This window comes from Oncorhynchus masou, chromosome 18, assembly GCF_036934945.1.
Source record: "Oncorhynchus masou masou isolate Uvic2021 chromosome 18, UVic_Omas_1.1, whole genome shotgun sequence".
NCBI classification, from domain to species: Eukaryota; Metazoa; Chordata; class Actinopteri; order Salmoniformes; family Salmonidae; genus Oncorhynchus; species Oncorhynchus masou.
Window position 1 is genome coordinate 37,320,544 of NC_088229.1, and position 23,788 is coordinate 37,344,331.

The window sequence follows — 23,788 nt, forward strand, 5'->3', positions numbered from 1 at the left end:
CTTAGATCATAATTCTAACAAAATCTTGATTTGAAATGATTGTGGGTGCAGCAATTGAGCAATATTACACTGAACAAAAATCTAAACTCAACATGCAAAAATGTCACCGATTTTTACTGAGTTACAGTTCATATAGGGAAATCAGTCAACTGAAATAAATTCATTAGGCCCCAATCTATAGATTTCACATGACTGTGCAGGGGCTCAGTCATGGCTGGGCCTGGGAGGGTATAGGCCGACCCACTTGGGAGCCAGGAATTAATTTTACTTATCTGGTTCATAAATAATTTAAATAGGTTTGTTAAATTAATCTAATCACCCAGCCTAGTGAATTATGTGTGGATGCTTAGGCTAATGTTGTATTCTTACCTTATGAAAGATTCCACCCGCAGACTATTCCAATCTTTCTGTGATATTACTTTTGCTGTAGTCCACAAAAGTCGTGGTCAGTCCTTACATTCCGAATTGAGGAACGACACCGGCGACCGTTAACATCAATCCAACAGTGTGATTTCGAAAATGAACAGGCAGATTTGAAACAGTATCAGCACAGCTGTACGTGGCCATTATTGTAGCGTGCACGTCATTTGTCCTATTTGGAGAAAATAACGTATATGCTTAGTTCCCTGTGGCAGTGGGAGTAAACCGCAATAATAAGAAATAATTTATTGGGACAATATCATTTTCTTGGTTGTCGTCTCCTCTGTGCTTAGCCTATATTTGTAACATCTATACAATACAATATTGATGCGTAATTTCAACTACCCACTTTTTTTCTTTCCCCTGATTGAATATGATTATTTGACTCAGACGAGAAAAGTCTCCTGAGATCAATTTTGATCCAGATGTCATTGCAAAAACATTAGAACTATACTGAACAAAAATATAAAAGCAACATGCCATTTCAAAATTTTACTGAGTTACAGTTCATTAAATGAAATCAGTCAATTGAAATAAATAAATTAGGCACTAATCTATGGATTTCACATGACTGGGCAGTGGTGCAGCCATGCGTGGGCCTGGGAGGGCATAGGACCACCCACTTGGGAGCCAGGCCAAACCACTGGGGAGCTGGCCCAGCCAATCAGAATGTTTTTTTTCCTCACAAAAGGAAAGAATTACAGACGCACATACTCCTCAGATTCATCAGCTGTCCGGATGGCTGGTCTCAGATGATACCGCAGGTGAGAAGCCGGATGTAGAGGTCCTGGGCTGGCGTGGTTACATGTGATCTGCGGTTGTGAGGTCGGTTGGACATACTGTGGCATTGTGTTGTGTGACAAAACTGCACATTTTAAAGTGGCAATTTATTGTCCCCAGCACAAGGTGCACCTGCGTAATGATCGTGCTGTTTAATCCGCTTCTTGAAATGACATACCTGTCAGGTGGATGGATTATCTTGGCAAAGGAGAAATGCTCACTGACAGGAATGTAAACAAATTTGTGCACCAAAATTTTGAGAAATAACCTTTTTGTGAGTATTGAACATTTTTGGGATCTTTTATTTCAGCTCATGAAACATGAGACCAACACTTTACATGTTGCATTTATATTTTTGTTCAGGATAGTTTGTAAGTCATTCGTCAAAGTTACACATATTGTTTGTCTACAATCTTTTTAGCCTGGACTGTTTTTGACAGGCTCTTTCAGAGATGTGGAAGGGAGTGGACAGACACATGGGGTATTGGCTAAGTTCTCATTATGTGGCTTCAGTTGTAGTGGGGTGCTTCCTCCTTCACATCTCTTCTGATCTCGGGCAGTAGGAAGTTCAGAGGTTAGACGAGTAGACCAGAAGCCAGAAGGTTTCCAGTTTGAATCTCGTGCTGGACAATAGGGGAGGTCAACTGGCCACCACAAGGTAGATCACAGATAGCCTCTCCTGCATTTGAGCGAGTCACTTAAGCCCTACAATCTTCCAGGCGCGCTGTTCTGTAGCTGAATCTGTGCTCCCAATTTGTGGCATCTGTCTGAGCCATTCGGGAGCTTAAGGTAAAATGTCCAACTCTGATGGACTGTCAAAGTCTTTAAAAGTCTCCTCTTTGTCCATGTTTCAGTTTTTCTCTAGACCTTTGTGTGCCGGCGACATTGCCAAAGCAGCAAGGCGCCAGCCCAAGTCTGCAGGCCAAACATCCCCCAAAGTCCACAAATCATCTGATATCAGTCTGGCTTCATCAATATTTCCAGTCAGTGGACCTGCTTAATCAACAACTCATTACATAAATATACAGTTTACGTATGGCTATGTCCCAAGAAAAATGCTGGCGAGCCATAATGTCCCAGAGTATAGATTAAATAAATTGCAGGATGTGCACCGACATAAGAACCAGATTCAGAGTGATGCCAAATGATGTATTGAATGATGCTGTATTTGTAATATAAACATACTGTCTAACATGTTGTTCACTTCATTAAACAAATAAATACAATGCCAGCGTTGTCGGTGGCAATGTGGAAGCCTAGGAGCCTATCAAAATAATTTCAATGGAGGTCTCAAACAAAGTGTTGCATAAGGAGCCAAGATTTAGTCCCACGTCCTCCTACTCTTTGGATGAGTAATTTAGTGCTTTGCAAATCTGTCAGTGAAGCTTAGTGAGACACGGGGGAGAGGGGGGCTACAGAATGCATCACATCATAGAGATAGATAGATACTGTAGATATACAGTACTTGTCAAAAGTTTGGACAAACCTACTCATTCAAGGGTTTTTTATATTTTTACTATTTTCTACATTGTAGAATAGTAGTGAAGACATCAAAACTATGCAATAACACATATGGAATAATGTAGTAACCAAAAAAGTGTAAAACAAATCTAAATGTATTTTAGATTATTTCGAAGTTGCCACCCTTTGCCTTGATGACAGCTTTGCACACTCTTGGCATTCTCTCAAACAGCTTCATGATATAGCCACCTGGAATGCATTTCAATTACAGGTGTGCCTTGCTAAAAGTTAATTTGTGGAATTTCTTTCCTTCTTAATGTGTTTGAGCCAATCAGTTGTGTTGTGACAAGGTACGGTTGGTATACAGAAGATTGCCCTGTATGGTGACCAATGACCAAGTCCATATTATAAAAAGAACAGCTCTAATAAGCAAAGAGAAATGACAGTCCATCATTACTTTAAGACATGAAGGTCAGTCAATCCGGAAAATTGCAAGAACTTTGAAAGATTCTTCGAGTGCAGTCGCAAAAACCATCAAGCGCTATGATGAAACTGGCTTTCATGAGGAATGGCAAATGAAAGGAAGACCCAGAGTTACCTCTTCTACAGAGGATAAGTTCATTAGAGTTAACTGCACCTCAGATTGCAGCCCAAATAAATGCTTCACAGACTTCAAGTAACAGACACATCTCAACAACAACTGTTCAGAGGAGACTGAAGTCAGGCCTTCATGGTCAAATTGCTGCAAAGAAACCACTACTAAAGGACACCAATAAGAAGAGACTTGCTTGGGCCAAGATACACAAGAAATGGACATTAGACCGGTGGAAATTTGTCCTTTGGTCTGATAAGTCCAAACTTGAAATTTTTGGTTCCAACCACTGTCATTGTGATACGAAGAGTAGGTAAACAGATTATCTTGGCATGTATGATTCACACCGTGAAGCATGGAGGAGGAGGTGAGATGGTGTAGGGGTGCTTTGCTGGTGATACTGTCTGTGCTTTATTTAGAATTCAAGGCACACTTAACCAGAATGGCTACCACAGCTGTCATCAAGGCAAAGGGTGGCTACTATTAAGAATCTAAAATTTAAAATAGATTTTGATATGTTTAATACTTTTTTGGTTACTACACAATTCCATATGTGTTATTTTACAGTTTTGGTGTCGTCACTATTATACTACAATGTAGAAAATAGTAAAAACTAAAGAAAAACCCTTGAATGAGTAGGTGTGTCCAAACCTTTGACTGGTACGGTACATATATATATATAGAGAGAGAGTAAGTGAATAAGTGTGTGAGTTAATGAGAGTGAGAGACAGAGAAAGAAATAGACAGAATATAAAGTAGATTGATGGAGACAATATATCACACAAAAGGATAGGATACAGACAGATAGACAGGTCAGTGTGTTTGGAGAGACAGAACAGAGGTGTGTGTGTTTGAATGTGAAGCTGACCTACATCTCCCCATTGGTTTGTAAGTTGGGGCGGGAGAGCTGCGCATGCCACCAATCAGCACGATGCATCGGCCTAGGCCGAGAGCGCCTGTCTCTCCAGAGCTGTCGGAAAAGACGAACACTCCGTGCCGCAGCATGCCGGCGTCTACACCGGAAGCGCCGCCTTCCACACCCTCGTGCCGTGAAGCCTCGCGACCCTAAAACCCAACAAGCACTTTGCTTTGGCCCCAGGAGAGACTCATTAAGTCACTGAAAGGCTCTGGTCATCCAAAGAGAGCTTTTCACCTACCGCTCGGGAAGTGAGCTAAAATAGCACAATGCCACACTCAAAAAGAGAAGTCACTTGTCTAGTCAGGGAGTGGTTCCAAGCTGGTATTCCCATTTTGTGGTAACATCGAGTGAAAACCTGAAAGGGAACCGCAAAACCCAGAACAATACAATAAAGAGTAGAACTATTCAATTTATTTTAGTTGAACTGACATTTATGTTTCCAATCATTTCTATGTGACGTGTGTGAACTGCCATAATGGAGGTCCCATTAGGAAGTTAATAACATGTATAGCTGAAATGTAAACACAATATAAATATGATTCCGAATAATGTCACGAACGCTGGCGAACATGTCTTAGAAACTAACGGCAGCTTACTGACATAATTCACACGTTATGGAGTATTATGGCATGCTTATGACATTATCATGAAGGCAACACTATGCCTCCTATAAGTGAATGGCAAACAGCTGATAAGTAGAGCCAGATATAGTAGAGCTTAGTCAGAACTTGCCCTGAATGAAAGATCTAGGATCAGATTACCCTTTGCCTGTTTTTACTGTGTTGTTTAAGAGACACAGGTCTCCAATTTATTAATGACACAGGTTAGGTCATAGGGGCTCTCAGAACATGTACATACATAGTACAATCGTGACATCTTTTCTGTTTCACGTACAAGGCCTCAGAGTGTTGTGGCGAGTGTTCTTGGAGTGCTATCAAATGGCTGACTACAGCGTCATCCTCCCATGCATACAAACAGCCCTCTTCAGCGTACCATCATCAGCATGATCTGCTACTGGAAGATATCTGACACTCCCATTGTCCATGTGAGCGACTGGGTCTGAATGGAAGCAGAGTGGGGCTTACTATTCCGAGGTATTAACTGATCTTCCCCTTTTGGAATAGTGCAGAATAGTGTAGTGTCATGGAGTACAAAGCCTGTCTCCAGGATGGGGGAGTCAGAGACAGTTTAGGAATTACAGCTGGCGTGGCCCGCTGAGTCATCCACTACAGGCAGGGAGGCAGGGAGGCAGGCAGGCAGGCAGGCAGGCAGGCAGGCAGGCAGGTAGGCAGGCAGGCAGAAGACACAGCACTCTCACCAAGTGGGAGGAACTAGTCTTTCAGAAGCCAAGATGCAATCTGACTCATCTTCAGTGAATGACGAATAATCAACTTGTGATAAACAATTATCCCAATATGATAACTCTGATGCAGAGTGATCGGCAACACTTCATTCCAGGTTGATAAAGTACTTGATTGAGTCATTAGGGACTGGAGGTCTTGCTGAAGACATGCTGACAGTAAATGAATGATCAAATCCTCAACTTTGCACAGAGCAAAAGCATGTCCTGTGCGTTGGTGTAGTCTCTATTGATTAAGCAATCATAAAAGAGCAAATTATGACAAATATTTTGGGGAGTTCAAAAGTTATTCGGACTCAAAACCATGAAAAGGAATAACTCAAGGAGGTCGAGATGCAAAAATAATATACTCAAAGAATGCATAGGGTGAAAGTGGAAGGTGCTGTAAAACAAAACTATATATTCAAATCAAATTTTGGGGAGGGTAAATAAAAACAAACTACTTTAAAAAAAAAGTCTCTAAACTTAAAACATTTATTAACATCATGATATGTTCTACTTCAATCCAAGCAAATAACAAACACATATTCATTGTTAAATGAATGTAGTACAAAGTCATTGTTTATAAACTTGTTTCTATTGAGAGGTGGCTGTTTGAAAATAAAGCCATTTTTAACACCATTATTTCAATCAAACATCTTGTTATTACATTGAAATATACTGATCTAATTAGGAGTTGTTTTATCCTGTCCCACCTTTTGAAATCGACTGGGATTGCATCCTTCTCCAGCATGGCCCCATGGTGAGTAGTCTGTCTGCCGAACATCTAATATATCAAGAAATATGTAAAGTACGGTTTTGGGACTAAAATATGTTTACTGGGATGTCCATCTGTCCAAATGAAAGAAAGCCAGCCATATTTTACCTATGGGGATTCTTTAAAGTCCAAAATAAGTCAAAACCAAAACAACTGACACCAGAGATATACACTCACCGGCCAATTTATTAGGTACACCACCCTGTTCAAGAAAATGGATCGCTCCTACAGACAGTGAGTCACATGGCCGTGGCTTGTTATATAAAGCAGGCAGACAGGCATCGAGGCATTCAGCGACAGTTCGATTGAACGTTAGAATGGGCAAAATGAGGGACCTAAGCGACTTTGAGCGTTGGATGATCGTTGATGCCAGGGCGCCGAATCCAAATCTCAGAAACGCCTGCCCTGCTGGGCTTTTCATGCGTGACAATGTCTAGGGTTTACAGAGAATGCTGCGACAAACTAAAACCATCCAGTCAGCGGCAGTCCTGTGGGCAAAAACAGATTGTTGATGAGAGTGATCGAACGAGAATGGCAAGAATCGTGCAAGCTAACAGACGGGCCACAAACAGACAAATGACGGTGCAGTACAACAGTAGTGTGTAGAACGGCATCTCAGAATGTACAACTCGTGGGTCCTTGTCACGGATGGGCTATTGCAGCAGACGACCACACATGGTTCCACTCCTATCAGCTAAAAACAAGAAAAAGCGTCTCCAATTGGCAAGCAATCACCAACACTGCGAAGTTGAGGTATGGAAAAATATTGCCTGGAACATGACAGCGAGTTCAGTTTACTTGAGTGGCCTGGTCAGTCCCCAGACCTCAACCCAATAGAACATCTTTGGTATGTGATGGAACGGGCTGTTCGCAGTGCGAATGTACCGCTGTCCAATCTGCAGCAACTGCGTGATGCCATCACGTAGGCATGGACCAACATCCCTGTGGAACGTTTCCGACATCTTGTAGAATGCCCAGAAGAATTCAGGCCATTCTGGAGGCAAAGGGGGGTCCGACCCAGTATTAGATGGGTCTACATCATAAACTAACCAGTGAGTGTATAGAGGTCTCATCTTTGTATCTGTGCCATTATGGCAACTGTGACAGCACAGGCATCTCGAACTACAGAGGACCACTGTACTGTGCACTACTGCACTGTACTGTACCCCACTCTACTGTACTGTACTCTACTGTACTGTACTATACTGTACTGTACTGTACTCTACTGTACTCTTCTCTACTGTAGTAGGGATGTGACAAATGGAACATTTCTTCATGTTTAGACAGACATTTTTGATCAGTTTTCCGTAAAAATCCCTTGTGAATTCACAATGCAGAATATGGTCCTATTGCGTATGACCGCTATGGGGCAATAATTCAGTCATAGGCTGAATCTCAACCCAAAAACTTGGCCCCTAAGTCCTGTATCGAGGGGCCGCTTTCTATTGTGATCACTGTTTAATAGTTTGATAGTGGTTTTGGTCACTCAACATGCCAACTGCCACGTAACAATATTACAAAATTCTAAATCCATTTGTGAGCATTGTGTCCCGTGACCTGTTGTGCAGGTCACTCACTATGAAACACGGGCACTGGGACAGACACAGATGCACAATCTGATAGACAGTGAGAAAACAAAATGACAAAATTACTTCTCTCTACTCATGCACAAAATATGTGCAAGTATATCGGTCACCAGTGATTTCCTCAGCTGATTTAGCTTGTTGTAGCCTGCCTGCTAGCTAGCTAACTAGCTAGCTTCACTGACAAACACAGGGGCAGGTTGACGTTTATTGTCATGAGTCTTGTCCTGGAAGCAGAGCTGAGTGACTTCTCCTTAGATAGGCGAGCTGCAAAGTCAAAATTCGCTCTAAATATTGCTTTTTGGACTTAATTTAAGGTTAGGAGGCTAAGCAGTATGGTTAAGGTCAGGGTTAAGGTTAGGATTAGGTTTTATGATTTTGTGGCTGTGCCAGCTAGTGACCACTCTGCAGAGCTGCCTCCAGAACAAGATTCGAAAAACGCTAACCTGTACACAGGGATGGGGAACTTTAGCAAGCTACAATAGCTACACCCAAAAGGGTTCTTCATCTGTCCCCATAGGATAACTTTTGTGGTTGCAGGTAGAACCCTTTTTGGCTCCAGGTAGAACCCTTTGGGGTTCCATGTAGAACACTCTGCAGAAAAGGTTCTACATGGAACCCGAAAGGGTCTCCCTGCAACAACAAAAAGGGTTGTCCTATTGGGATAACACCTTTTCTCTAAGAGTGTAAGGATGTTGGGCACTGCACTGATAAACAATGTGTAGCTTGTCACTCATTTGAAATAGTTTGACAGCTTGCTGATGAAGTTCCCAGTAGTCAGTCCGTACTTCAGCATGTTTACAAAGCACCAATCGTTGTAACATTGGGTCAGCTAAAAGCACAGCGCAGCAGCAGACTCCATATACTGACTCAGGGCAGAGCAGGCTGTTCTCTGCTGTCGCTTGCCTTTCTCTGCCACTTCTCCAACTTAATGGTGATAAAGTGCAGAGCACTTCATATCTGTGGTAAATCATTTGAAAGATGCATATCTCACAACTTTACAGCATTGCTGCGTTAGGCATTTGTGGTAATTTACATTTTCCCCTTTATTATGATGATCGTGACCTGTTGTTAGTGGTAGTTTTTTAATAACTGCACTGGGATTTTAATTTTGTGAGAAAAATTTAAAACAAAGAAACAGTTAAGGATTTTTTTTGGGTTAACATCCCAATTTTGCTCAAACATTTTAATGTTTAAAAGTTCACACCCTACTCTACTGTACTTCACTGTACTCTACTATGATGTACTCTACTATAAATTTGGTCTTTAACTTGTCATGCTCTCAACTTGCTAGGTCTGGATCTTGGAAACAATGTCCTGGTATAAATATTGGTCTTGGAACCTGGATATAACCTTAGTTTTTGGTTTACAAACCATAGGAAACCCAATTTGAAGAAGACTCCAGCCACTCAAGTCGTAGACTGTTCTCTCTGCTAAATAGCTAATCATAAATGGCTCGGGACGACCTGCATTGACCCATTTTTGCACTAACTCTCTTGCACTGACTAGTATGCACACACACTAGACTCTACTCACACACTCACACAGACTTACACTGACACTCCAACACACACATACAGTGCATTTGAAAAGTATTCAGACCCCTTGACTTTTTCCACATTTTGTTATGGTACAACCTTATTCTAAAATTGATTAAATCATTTTTTACCCTCATCAACCTAAACACAATGCCCCATAAAGACAAAGCAAAAACAGCTTTTTGGAAATGTTTGCAAATGTATACTTTGTTGAAGCACCTTCGGCAGCGATTACAGCCTCGAGTCTTCTTGGGTATTCAAGACCAGGCTCTGGCTGGGCCACTCAAGGACATTCATAGACTTGTCCCGAGGCCACTCCTGCATTGTCTTGGCTTTGTGCTCAAGGTCGTTGTCCTATTGGAAGGAGAACCTTCGCCCCCAGTCGGAGGTCCTGAGTGCTCAGGAGCAGGTTTTCATCAACGATCTTTCTGTACTTTGCTCCGTTCATCTTTCCCTCGATCCTGACTAGTCTCTTAGCCCCTGCTGCTGAAATACATCGCCACAGCATGATGCTGCCATCACCATGCTTCACCATAGGGATGGTCCCAGGTTTCCTCCAGACGTGACGCTTGGCATCGTGTTTCTCATTGCCTTAGTCCTTTAGGTGCCTTTTGGCAAACTTCAAGCAGGCTGCCATGTGCCTTTTACTGAGGAGTGGCTTCTGTCTGGCTACTCTACCATAAAGGCCTAATTGGTGGAGTCCTGCAGAGGTGGTTGTCCTTCTGGAAGGTTCTCCCATCTCCACAGAGGAACTCTGTAGCACTAACGAAGGCCCTTCCCCCCTATTGCTCAGTTTGGCCTTGCGGCGCAGTGTTGGTGGTTCCAAACTTCTTCCGTTTAAGAATGATGGAGCCGACTGTGTTCTTGGGGACCTTCAATGCTGCAGAAATGTTTTCGTAGCCTTCCCCAGATCTGTGCCTCAACACAATCCAGTTTCAGAGCTCTACGGACAATTCCTTTGACCTCATGGCTTGGTTTTTGCTCTGACATGCACTGTCAACTGTGGAACCTTATATAGACAAGTGTGTGCCTTTCCAAATCATGCCCAATCATTTGAATTAACCACAGGTGGACTCCAATCAAGTTGTAGAAACATCTCAAGGATGATCAATGGAAACAGGATGCACCTGGGCTCAAGTTCGAGTTTCATAGCAAAGGGTCTAAATACTTACTCTGTTCTGTTCTGATTTTATAAATTTGCAAACTTTTCTAAAAACCTGTTTTCCCTTTATGGGGTATTGTGTGTAGATTTCTGAATAAGCTTGTAACGTGACAAAATGTGGAAAAAGTCAAGGAGTCTGAATACTTTTGGAATGCACTGTACACACACAAACAGTACATACGCCCACACACACATAACATATGCACAAACTCACACACACACTTTTACACTCACCACATTCACTGTTGCTACTGTCTATTATCTATCCTAGTTAAGTGCCTCGTCACTTAACCCCTACCTACATAGCTACCTCAATTACCTCATACCGCTACTGATACTACCTGTATATAGCCATCTTATTTTTACTCATTATTGTTATTCGTTATTCACTGGATATTTATTCCTCGTGTCACTATTTCTATTTTTTATTACATTTTTTATCTTTAACTCTGCATTGTTGGAAAAGGACCCGTAAGTAAGCATTTCACTGTTAGTCTACACCTGTGTTTTACGAAGCATGTGACAAATAACCTTTTATTTTATTTTATTTGATAATTGGCTTCCAACTCATAGAACTCCTGGTGGAATGGCAGTGTCTATGCTAAAACGAGTTATATCCATCTAGTCCTTCATTTACAGTGCTTCCAGAAAGTATTCATACCCCTTGACTTAATCCATCCACATTGTGTTGAGTTACAACCTGAATTAAAAATGGATTAAATATTTGTTTAAATGGTCACCCATCGACACACAATACCCCATAATGGCTAAGTCAAAACATGTTTTTTGACATTGTTGCAAATTTATTGAAAATTAAATACAGAAATATCTCATTTACATATGTATTCACACCCCTGAGTCAATACATGTTAGAATCACCTTTGGCAGTGATTACAGCAGTAAGTATTTTTGGGTAAGTCTCTTAAGAGCTTGGCACACCTGAATTGTACAATATTTACCCATTATTAATTTCAAAATTCTTTAAGCTCTGTCAAATTGGTTGTTGATCATTGCTAGACAACCATTTTCAAGTCTTGCCATAGATTTTCAAAACTATAACTCGGCCACTCTGTCCTCTTGGTAAACAACCCGAGTGTAGATTTGGCCTTGTGGGTTAGGTTATTGTCCTGCTGAAAGGTGAATTAATCTCCCAGTGTCTGGAGGAAAGCAGACTGAACCAGGTTTTCCACTAGGATATTGCCTGTACTTAGCTCCATTCCATTTATTTTTTATCCTGAAAATCTCCCCAGTCCTTAAAGAATACAAGCATACCCATAACATGATGCAGCTACCACTATGCTTAAAAATATGGAGAGTGGTATTCAGAAATGTGTTGTGTTGGATTTGCACCAAACCAAACACTTTGTATTCAGGACAAAAAGTGAATTTCTTTGCCACATTTCTGGCAGTATTACTTGAGTGCCTTGTTGCAAACAGGATGCATGTTTTGGAATATTTTTATTCTATGCAGGCTTCCGTCTTTTTACTCTGTCAATTAGGTTAGTATTGTGGAGTAACTGTAATTTATTTAGCAAAACATATTTAGGTTTGCCATAACAAAGGAGTTGAATACTTATTTACTCAAGACATTTCATCTTTTCATTGTATATTAATTCATAAAAAATTCTAAAGCATACAGTACCAGTCAAAAGTTTGGACACATCTACTCATTCAAGGGTTTTTCTTATTTTTTTAAACTATTTTCTACATTGTAGAATAATAGTGAAGACATCACAACTATGAAATAACACATATGGAATCATGTAGTAAACAAAAAAGTTTTATTACAAATCAAAATATATTTTATATTTGAGATTCTTCAAAGTAGCCACCCTTTGCCTTGATGACAGCTTTGCACACTCTTGGCATTCTCTCAACCATCTTCATGAGGTAGTCACCTGGAATTCATTTCAAATTCAGGTGTTCCTTGTTATAAGTTAATTTGTGGAATATCTTTCCTTCTTAATGTGTTTGAGCCAATCAGTGTTGTGACAAGGTAGGGGTGGTATACAGAAGATAGCCCTATTTGGTAAAAGACAATGTCCATATTATGGCAAGAACAGCTCAAATAAGCAGAGAAATGACCGTCCATCATTACTTTAAGACATGAAGGTCAGTCAATCCAGACAATTGCAAGAACTTTGAAAGTTTCTTCAAGAGCAGTCGCAAAAAATATCAAGCGCTAGGATGAAACTGGCTCTCATGAGGACCGCCACAGGAAAGGAAGACCCAGAGTTACATCTGCTACAGAGGATGTTCATTAGAGTTAACTGCACCTCAGATTGCAGACCAAATACATGCTTCACAGAGTTCAAGAAACAGACATATCTCAATATCAACTGATCAGAGGAGACTGCGTGAAATCAGGCCTTCATGGTGGAATTGCTGCTAAGAAACCACTACTAAAGGACACCAATAAGAAGAAGAGACATGCCTGGGCCAAGAAACACGAGTAACATTAGACAGGTGGAAATCTGTCCTTTGATCTGATGAGTCCAAATTTGAGTTTTTTGTTCAAGGCACACTTAGCCAGCATGGCTACCATAGCATTCTGCAGCGATACGCCATCCCAGCTGGTTTGCGCTTAGTGGGAATATCATTAGTTTTTCAACAAGAACACCCAAAACACACTTCCAGGCTGTGTAATGGCTATTTGACCAAGGACTGTGATGGAGTGCTGCATTAGATGACCTGGCCTCCACAATCACCCAACGTCAACCCAATTGAGATAGCTTGGGATGAGTTGGACCGCAGAGTGAAGGAAAAGCAGCCAACAAGTGCTCAGCGTTTGTGGGAACTCCTTCAAGACTGTTGAAAAACATTCCCCATGAAGCTGGTTGAGAAAATGTCAAGAGTGTGCAAAGCTGTCATCAAGGCAATTTTTTATTTTTTTATTTAACCTTTATTTAAATAGGCAAGTCAGTGAAGAACAAATTCTTATTTACAATGATGGCCTAGGAACAGTGCCTTGTTCAGAGGCAGAACGACAGATGATTTTTACCTCAGGGATTCAATCTAGCAACCTTTCGGTTACTGGCACAACGCTCGAACCACTAGGCTACCTGCCGCAAAGGGTGGCTACTTTGAAGAATCTCAAATATAAAATATATTTTGATTTGTTTAACACTTTTTTGTTTTTACTACATGATTCCATATGTGTTATTTCATAGTTTTGATGTCTTCACTATTTTTTCTACAGTGTAGAAAATAGTACACATTTTGGCCAGTAGGGAAATCCTTGTCTCATCGCGCACCAGCGACTCCTGTGGCGGCCCGGGCGCAGTGCACGCTAACCAAGGTCGCCAGGTGCAAGGTGTTTCCTCCGACACATTGGTGTGGCTGGCTTCCGGGTTGGATGCGCGCTGTGTTAAGAAGCAGTGCGGCCTGGTTGGGTTGTGTTTCGGAGGACGCATGACTTTCGACCTTCGTCTCTCCCGAGCCCATAGAGGAATTGTAGCGATGAGACAAGATAGTAACTGCTAATAATTTGATACTACGAAATTGGGGAGAAAAAGGGGGTAAAATTTTTTACAAATATAAAAAATAAAAAATAAAGAAAAACCATTGAATGAGTGGGTGGGTCCAAACCTTTGACTGGTACTGTATAACACATAACAAAACAAAGAACAGGAAGACATTGTCATAGCCTGGAGCATTGTATACAGACATCAACAGTTGTTTTCTATTGCTGTGAGTAGGTGTATCCAAACTTTTAACTAGTACTGTATGTGTAATTATCCATTGTTGCAACCCCTATTACCATTCTGTTCAAACTCTCTTTCGTATCGTCCGAGATCCCTAAAGATTGGAAAGCTTTTGACTGGTACTGTATGACATATGTTGGACGACATGTGTGCTTAAAGTTAGAAAAAATAGCATACAAATTAGATTTTTTTTCCCAACCCCCAATATCCACAACCTCTGTAGAATGACCCATATACTACCATCATAGAGTCAAGTATTTGCCAGTAGAGAGTGTGGTAAGGCCAGCGGCTAGGTTGGCAGTGGTATTCACACTTTTTCTGTGAGAGCCCTCCTTTGACATTTGAAAAACTTGGCAGACCTCATCCATGTACAATGATTCCCCACGATGTTCTCATGGTCTCATTTTTTGACCTTCCACCTGTCCTAAAGTGTAATCTCCGCCAACTTGATTATATTTGTTTGTTTTTATCTTTCTTTTATATTCGGCAGTAATAGGTCCACGCACCGGGAGCAGAGCTTTCAACGAAAATCACAGAAGCGGGGGTACGCACCAACCTTTCCCCATTAAAAACAGTTCAGCCACGCCTGAACTCAAGCAATAACGACATACAGATTCTGGTGTATTATAACCGTAATTATAGCTCCCGTCCAAATGTCATGAATGATATACAGGTAACTGAAAAAATAAAGGAAACACCAGCATAAAGTGCCTTAATAGGGCATTGCGCCACTTTGAGCCAGAACAGCTTCAATGCACCTTGGCATAGATTCTACAAGTGTCTGGAACTCTATTGGAGGGATGCGACACCATTATTCCACGAGAAATTTCAATATTTGGTGTTTGGTTGATGTTGGTGGAAAACGCTGCCTCAGCTGAGGCCCCACTCCAGAATCTCCCATAAGTGTTCAATTGAGTTGTGGAAGCACCTGCTTTCAATACACTTTGTATCCCTCATTTACTCAAGTGTTTCCATTATTTTGGCAGTTACCTGTATATTCATGTCATCGTCACCAGTGAACTCAATTACACTCAAATGTTACTTCAACTTCAACCAGTGAATGCTAGCGATGCTACCGCTCTGTCTTAATGAGTGTTAGCATGCTGATAGCACACCCTGCACACTAAAATTTATATTTTAATAGGTATGCAGTAGGTTGATAAAAATATCAACAAAGTTATGACGAGATGCAGTAGTTCCGATGTTGTTTTTTTTGTCACTGGTTATTTTGACAAATCACGATTCCACAGATGTTAGCATCTTTTGAATTTCGGAAGGGGAAGGGAAATTCGGGCCCCAAACTTGCAAAGAGAGAGGGTGGAGCTTCTTGTTCCAGTTCCACCCCTCGTTCTAGCATTTCTTGAACACTTCTCTTAAAATGTATGGACCCAGAACATAATCAAGCAGCTGACCAATTACGCAATACTTTAGTTCCGGGTTAACTGAGAATAGCTAGTGATAGTGATGCACAAGCTAGGCCTATTTGAAACATCACGATCTCCTGGCAGCATTTACCTGACAGTGTCATGCCTGCTCCCGCTCCTCCTCGCTAGTGCTCGACCTGACAGTGTCACGCACACCTGTCACCATCATTACGCGCATCAGCGCTCGCTGGACTCACCTGGACTTCACCTGGACTTTTTGTTTTCCCCTGTCCAGACACAGTCCGTATTCTGTTCCTGTCCGTGTTTCATTAAATGTTCCCTCCCTGTAATTGCTTCTTGTCTCCAGCGTCATTCCTTTTACCAATATTTGACGCATCAGGGAGGGTTTTGTTTTTTGTTGAAGACGTCGGGTCTGGGTGCCGCTGCCGTAGGAACCCGGGGGTGCCTCAGCTGGCTCATCGGGCTTCCAAGCCTTTGCCGACTCGAGAGGTTTCATTGCCTCGGTTGGCTCGGCAAGCGCCCATCCCACGTCATGCCTCAGCCGGGTCGTCGGGCTCCACGCCTCAGCCAGCTCATCAGGCTCCCACGACTCAGCGGGATTGTCGGGCTTTCATGCCTCTGCCGGGTTGTCGGGCTCCACGCCTCAGCCGGCTCATCAGGCTCCCACGCCTCAGCCGGCTCATCAGGCTCCCACGCCTCAGCGGAATTGTCAGGCTTTCACGCCTCAGTCGGCTCATCAGTCTCCTACGCCTCAGCGGGATTGTCAGGCTTTCATGCCTCTGCCGGGTTGTCGGGCTCCACGCCTCAGCCGGCTCATCAGGCTCCCACGACTCAGAGGGATTGTCGGGCTTTCATGCCTCTGCTGGGTTGTCGGGCTCCACGCCTCAGCCGGCTCATCAGGCTCCCACGCCTCAGCGGAATTGTCAGGCTTTCACGCCTCAGTCGGCTCATCAGGCTCCTACGCCTCAGCGGGATTGTCAGGCTTTCACGGCTCCGCCGGATCGTCGGGCTCCCACGCCTCCGCCGGCTCGCCGGGCTTCTACGCCTCAGCCGGCTTGTCCACCGCCCACATCTCGGCCGGCCCGTCAGGCTCACCCAGGTGGGACGCCGGGTTGCGCCCCTAGGGGGAAGGGGGGGTACTGTCACGCCTCTTCTCCCTCTTCCTCTCTGGCGCTACAGGGCGCCAGGCTGCCCATCATTACCCACACCTGTCACCATCATTATGCACATCTGCGCTCGCTGGACTCACCTGGACTCCATTACCTTGTTGATTGCCCCTCCTATATCTGTTTGTTCCTCTGTTAGATCCCTATGTCAGCATTGGTGTTTTTGTTTTCCCCTGTCCAGACAGGGGAAAACTCATTATTCTGTTCCTGTTCGTGTTTCACTAAATGTTCCCTCCCTGTACTTGCTTCTTGTCTCCAGCGGCTTTCCTCACAGACAGATCAGTAGCTTGAAAATCCCCCCAAAAACCTGAAAACCTAAATGAAAACCCATTTGATTTTTGCCCAATGTTTGAAAAGAAAATTAAAACTGAACATAATTCACAATGATTATTATTGTGTTTTAGTTTCTTTTGGAGTCGAAGATAATAGTTTCAGTACAGTTTTAGTTTTTGAAACAAGTTCATTATTTTTATTTCAGTTTACTAAATTGTTTTTTCATGATTAGTTTTGGCTTAAATTTCAGTTTTAGTTTACTATAATAACCTTGCTATCTAGTGCACCTGCACCCCGTAATTCACAAGTCTAAAAAAGAATCCCAGTCGGCAATGCCCTAGTTAAAATATTTTAAACAGAGGGGCGGCAGGTGACAAGCTTGTGTGTATGATTCATAAGCTGCCTTAATTAATATTACTGAATGACTAGGAAGCATCTAATTTCTGTTCAGGTGTGTATGATATGGAATATTCTCAAGTCATGTGCAAATGCATAGGCTACATGTAATTTGGTGTATGATTGCATGTATAATTGTATTCAAGTGTGTACCTGAATGTGTATTTGTAAATAGTGTTTGTGTCCAGTATATTGGTCTTTGTTTTCAAAGGTGTGTGGTAAATGTGTGCTCATGTTCAGGTGTGTGTAAGAAAGGGTTTGTACTGGTGCTCAGATGTAGGCCTTACAATGATATATAGATAGATGTGGTATATGAGATAGTTAATTCACTTGTTTCATGTGATGAGTAACCTTGCCGGAGACCTGAAAGACTTGTAATTTTGTGTTTGGGCTGAAGGACCCAACGTCTCGGCTTTTGCTTAGCAGGTTAATGCAGTCCGGACGATACATGGTCAGTAACACTGGTGCCAAGATTGAAAGGAAGAGTGAAAGTAGTGGAGCCAGCTCACCAGACGGCCAGAGACCTAAACAAGATGCCAGAGACCTAAACAATTGTGTCGTGGCTCTCTCAGAGATAATGTCTAAGGTTTAGCTCAGTAGGCAAATGTGGTCTTCAGTCACACCGACAACCAGTTTCCAATATCCTGTCAGTTGTGTAATATATGGTAATCTACAGACAAAAGTGGTGGCAATAAGCAGTTCCTCCGTCCCTTTCCTTATGGCCCTGTTAGACAATACTTAAATGATTAGGTTGGCGCAAACAACTGGCCACAATACAACGCAACGGCAGAGCCAAGAAAAATAATTACCCGCCATTAGACACGAAAGCTTGGTATAACTTAACAAAAATGTTTTACGCAATTCAATAGAAAACAAAAAAGTTGAGACAAAGTACTACAGTCTCTGCCTGAGGATGAATATGTGCCTGATATAAATGATTGATAATGTTCACAGTCACCATTGTCGTTGATATATTGAAAAGGCGCAAGAAAGGGAAAACCTCGTCAGTTCCACAACTGAATGCATTCAACCGAAATGCCTCTTCCGTATTTAACCCTCTGATTCAGAGAGGTGGGGGGAGGGCTACCTTAATCAAATGCCCAGGGAGCAGTTGTTTTTCAGTGTACACTACCTTGCTCAAGGGCACAATGCCCACCTTAGGGATTTGAACCAGTGACCTTTTAGGTTACTGGCCCATCGCTCTTAACAGCTAGGCTACCTGCTACGTTATACCAGAAGCTTTGGGGAGTCAGGCTGTAGACCTAACCACAGATGCATCCATTTTCTAGTAATTTCTGTATTGTAATTTACTGTTTTCTATGCTGCCAAAGCGTTGTATTTTCTGAGATTAAATTCCATATACATAAAACACGCAATACATAAAACCATTCAACTGTCTTCTATCTTCTTCTCACAAACTCTGAAGTTCTCAAGCCTTTAATTTTAAACAGTTCAACCGAGTTCTTGCAATGGAATCATACATAGATAAAGCTTCTTCACTCTGACTGCAGGCAATGTACAGTAAGCCGTGACTTCTCCGATGATTACAGCGCTCGTGCCTTGTCAATTGATAACGGTTAATTCGTTTCGAATTCTGTCTTGTTCATCAAATTAGGCATATCAACATTTAATAAAATGCATCCAAAGGATTACCTCCAATGTAAGCACAGTTTAGGCTATATTTTATTCAAGAGGTTTGCATATAAATTCTAGTCTCTGGTTTTCTAGTCTATGAAGGGTTGGTTTCGCCATGACATCAACATGTTAAGTGAAGAGAAATACAGTTTACCTTAAGCATTGAATTAGCAATACTACGCAATTTTGTTTTTTTAATAAACATCATTAGTAGCTACTTATCTGGTTCATAAATAATTTAAATATGTTTGTTAAATTAATCTAATCACCCAGCCTCGAGAATTATGCGTGGATGCTTAGGCTAATGTTGTATGCTTACCTTATGAAAGATACCACCCGCAGACTATTCCAATCTTTCTGTGATATTACTTTTGCTGTAGTCCACAAAAGTCGTGGTCAGTCCTTACATTCCGAATTGAGGAACGACACCGGCGACCGTTAACATCAATCCAACAGTGTGATTTCGAAAATGAACGGGCAGATTTGAAACAGTATCAGCACAGCTGTACGTGGCCATTATTGTAGCGTGCGCGTCCTTTGTCCTATTTGAAGAAAATAACGTATATTTGACGGCTGGCGGTGCACACCACTAATGGAGTGTCATATCTACAAAAATGAGTCATAAGAAATGATATTGCTCGTAAAATCCCCCATTTAATTAAGGCCACAATGCTCCATATCACATAGGATGTAGGCCTACCTGCCGCTAAGAGAGCCAGTAACTGAACGATATCTGATTGCGCCGCTGGATGGATGTGGCAAGCTTAGTTCCCTGTGGCAGTGGGAGTAAACCGCAATAATAAGAAATCATTTATTGGGACAATATCATTTTCTTGGTTGTCGTCTCCTCTGTGCTTAGCCTATATTTGTAACATCTATACAATACATTATTGATGCGTAATTTCAACTACCCACTTTTTGTCTTTCCCTTGGTTGAATATGATTATTTGACTCAGAGGAGAAAAGACTCTAAGATCTATTTTGATCCAGATGTCATTACAAAAACATTATAACTATACTGAACAAAAATACAAACGCAACATGCAATTTCAAACATTTACTGAGTTATAGTTCATATAAAGGAAATCAGTAAATTGAAATGAATTCATTAGGCATCTGTTGGTCACAGATATCTTAAAAAAGTCATGACAATGGGCCTCAAGAACTCATCACAGTATCTCAGTGCATTCAAATTGCCATCGATAAATGCAATTGTGTTTGTTGTCCGTAGTTTATGCCTGCCCATACCATAACCCCCCGCCACCATGGGGCACTCTGTTCACAACGTTAACATCCGCAAACCACTTTCCCACACAATGCCATACACATGGCCTGCGGTTGTGAGGCCGGTTGGATGTACTGACAGATTCTCTTAAACAATGTTGGAGGAGGCTTATTTTAGAGAAATTAACATAAAATTATCTGGCAACAGCTCGGGTAGACATTCATGCCGTTAGCATGGCAATTGCATGCTCCTTCAAAACTTGAGACATCTGTGGCATAACTGCACATTTGAGAGTGGCCTTTCATTTTACCAAGCACAAGGTGCACTTGTGTAATGATCATGTTGTTTAATCAGCTTCCTGATTTGCCACACCTGTCAGATGGCAAAGGAGAAATGCTTACTAGCAGGGATGTAAACAAATTTGTGCACAACATTTGAGAACAATATGCTTTTTGTGTGTATGAAACATTTCTAGGATCTTTTATTTCAGCTCATGAAACATGGGACTAACACTTTACATGTTGCGTTTATATTTTTGTTCAGTGTACATTGTGATGCTGGAGAACACAAGTTGACCCGGATGCTACATTTTATGCATGTGTGGTTGCACCGGCAGTGAAAAGTATTTTCGTCAAATTGAAGCTATACTGGACAAGACTTTGCATCGATAGCTGAGTAACGACGTGAATTATGAATATACTATATCCTAGTATATCGTAGGGCAAATGGATACGAAAGATAAATTATTTTCAGCTGGAGGGATCTGGGATATCCTTCCGCCTGGCGAGATATAAATATCAGAGTAATTCCGTGCAATGGGTGTGATGCGCGTGCCCCCTATAAATACCTGGGCGCATAGCGTTACTTCCTCTTTTCTTCCCTCGGCTACACAGTATTGGATGAAGACTCTGTAGATTAGTTTTTGTTGAGTGTGTAGATATACTCTATTCTGGGAAGAGCTTAACCCTCCCAGGAGTGCTCTGCAGTGTTTTGTCTTCAGTTAAGATTTTTCTTACAGGTCGACACCGTGCTACGAAGTAGAGTGAACGGGTTGGGCCAACCTGTTCACGGCACTAGGCTCAGTTGTCTTGTCTGTCCGCATGTTAGCCTCCTGGCTAATTGCGTTACCTGTTGCTTGTTAGATTCAGCTGGGAGCTAGTCTCTTCTCTGGAGATTGAGGCTGGGTACCGCACCTACCCAGGATAGGGGAAACTCGTGTGTTATCTAGCTCTAGCTAAACACTGTTGCTCTCCAGAAGTAGGACTGATGATTGAGTCGCACCTTAATTTCCAGGCTTCGCATCCTAGCTAGCATACTCTCTTGCTGGCTTGAGCTGCAGCTGTTGCATTTAGAGCATGTGCGCCTCCGTAATCTCGCAAGAGTTGGCCAGTCTGTGCTCAGGACATCACCTCACACAGTCTGTTACTGTGTCAGTTGAGTTTGGCTCCTCACATCCATACATTTTGGACATTGTGAGTGGAATTTCTCGAATGTATTCTGATATCCATAGAATATATTATTACTTAATTCACATATTTCCCTGAGAGCAGAACTACTTTAAGACTATTATCTGGTCTATAAGACACATCTGTATTTCTGCTTATGTCTAGACGAGGAGAAGATTATCCATGCCATACTTTTGCAATAAATGCAATGCTGGCTTGCATGTTTTGTGCTACTCTTGGCCGACGCCTATGTGATGCACGATTAGCTATGATGAAAGAGACAAATGCTAGAGGCTCCAGGAGCAGTCTCAAGCGTAACAACCCTCCCCAGCGGTGGGCCCTCCCACCAAGCAGTCCAAGAAGGACAGGGGACCTACTCTGGATGAGTTGGAGGCCCAGGCAGCCTCTCTGTTTTCGCAGGTCCGCTCTGTCTGCCCGACAGGATCCGTTGAAGACTTAAGACAGGATCCTGATGCTATCTCCATCCTTGCTAGTAATGACCTAGACTAAGGATGGGCCACCTCAGTCATCCTGATGGGTGTGGCCCCGGATCGGCCTCTTCTCCCAACCCCATCGGGGAAAGTGGGAGGAGCTTGTGGAGTGCCCCTGGGAGCTGGATACAGTCCTACAGGGGTACAAACTCCAGTCCCAATGCCGGCCACCATCATTCAGTGGGGTTTGTTCAACTCAACAGCCGACTCCTTGAAAAGAGAAGCTCTCCAACTGGAGATTGCCTCCCTGCTGGAGAAGAATGCAATCAGACAACTCGAACCATCAGAACAGCACAGTGAGTTCTATGGAGTATATTTCCTAGTCCCCAAGAAAGATGCTGACTTTCGCCCCGTCCTGGACTTGAGGCCTCTCAACCATCCCGCATCCTACAGGCTATCAACCTAGGCCAGTGGTTCACCACTCTTGACCTAAAAGAGGCCTACTTCCACGTACCGATCCACCCGGCTCACAGGAAGTTCCTGCGCTTTGCATTCAACGGCATTGAATACAAAGTTGGCCTTCTACACCTGCAGAGGTGGTTCAATGCTCAGGGTTTACATTCCAAGGAATGTGCAGGAGCACTGGCAAGGTGGCGATTCTTGAAATTCCTTCCAGGCAGGAAACGCTTGGACAGAGTCCATCGGAGGGAACTGGTTCAAACAGACGCCTCCTTGTCAGGCTGTGGAGCAGTATTGAGGGGGAGGGCAGCCAGCAGGACATGGAGCCCTAGCTGGTCCAAACTCCACATGAACACTCCAACTAGCTCTGCTAAATTTTCTCCCAAACATAAACCACCAGGGGGGTCTGGGTTCCATCTGCCTACACCAGATGGCACATACCCTTCTGCTGTGGTTACAGAAGAATCTGGCCTCACTAAGAGCTGTACACCACCCAGGGATCCTGAACACTGCAGTGGACATGCTGTTCAGGGAAGGTCCTCCGGAAGGCGAGTGGCGACTTCATCCCCGAATAGTGAGTCGCATGTAGGGACTATTTGGGGAAGCGAAGGTGGATCTGTCTGCTTCAGAGAGGAACACACAGTGCCCCCTCTGGTTCTCGATAACCCCCCCCCCCCCCATTTGGCCTAGTTGCCCTGGCACACGAGTGTCCGAGGAAGAGGCTATACGCCTTCCCCTCCAATCCCGCTGATTCCAGCGACTCTGGACAGATTCAGGGAAGCGGGCCATCAGGACCTTCTGATTGCCCCGAGATTGCAGAGACGCCACTGGTTCAGCACAATACTGTCAATCCTAGCAGGGAGAGCATGGGAACTACTGTACCTTGGAGACCGGACCTATTGTCACAGGCGGAGGGCACATTGTGGCATCTGAAACTCTCCCTCCTACAGCTGTGGGCCTGACCCGCTGAACAGCAAAAATGGTCTGGTTTAGATCTTGAACCCTCTGTAGTTAACATCTTACAGAGTGCCAGGGCTCCGTGCGCCACATCAACCTATGACACAAGGTCGAGCGTGTTCTGCCAGTGGTGTGGGGAG

At 42.9% G+C, this 23,788-nt stretch overlaps 1 protein-coding gene across 3 annotated transcripts in view; it reads right to left on the reverse strand.

The window, feature by feature from the left end:
- LOC135504514 (probable G-protein coupled receptor 153) overlaps positions 1-19,872 on the reverse strand; it is a 56,454-nt gene extending 36,582 nt beyond the window's left edge. For 2 of the 3 annotated variants that reach the window (XM_064923172.1, XM_064923170.1), the window contains exon 1: positions 19,451-19,872. The gene's annotated coding sequence lies outside the window, so the exon portion shown is untranslated. Of the gene's footprint in view, positions 1-369; positions 500-19,450 lie in introns of those variants that run through there. The other variant, XM_064923171.1, reaches the window with a different exon arrangement.
- Positions 19,873-23,788: the final 3,916 nt, after the last annotated feature.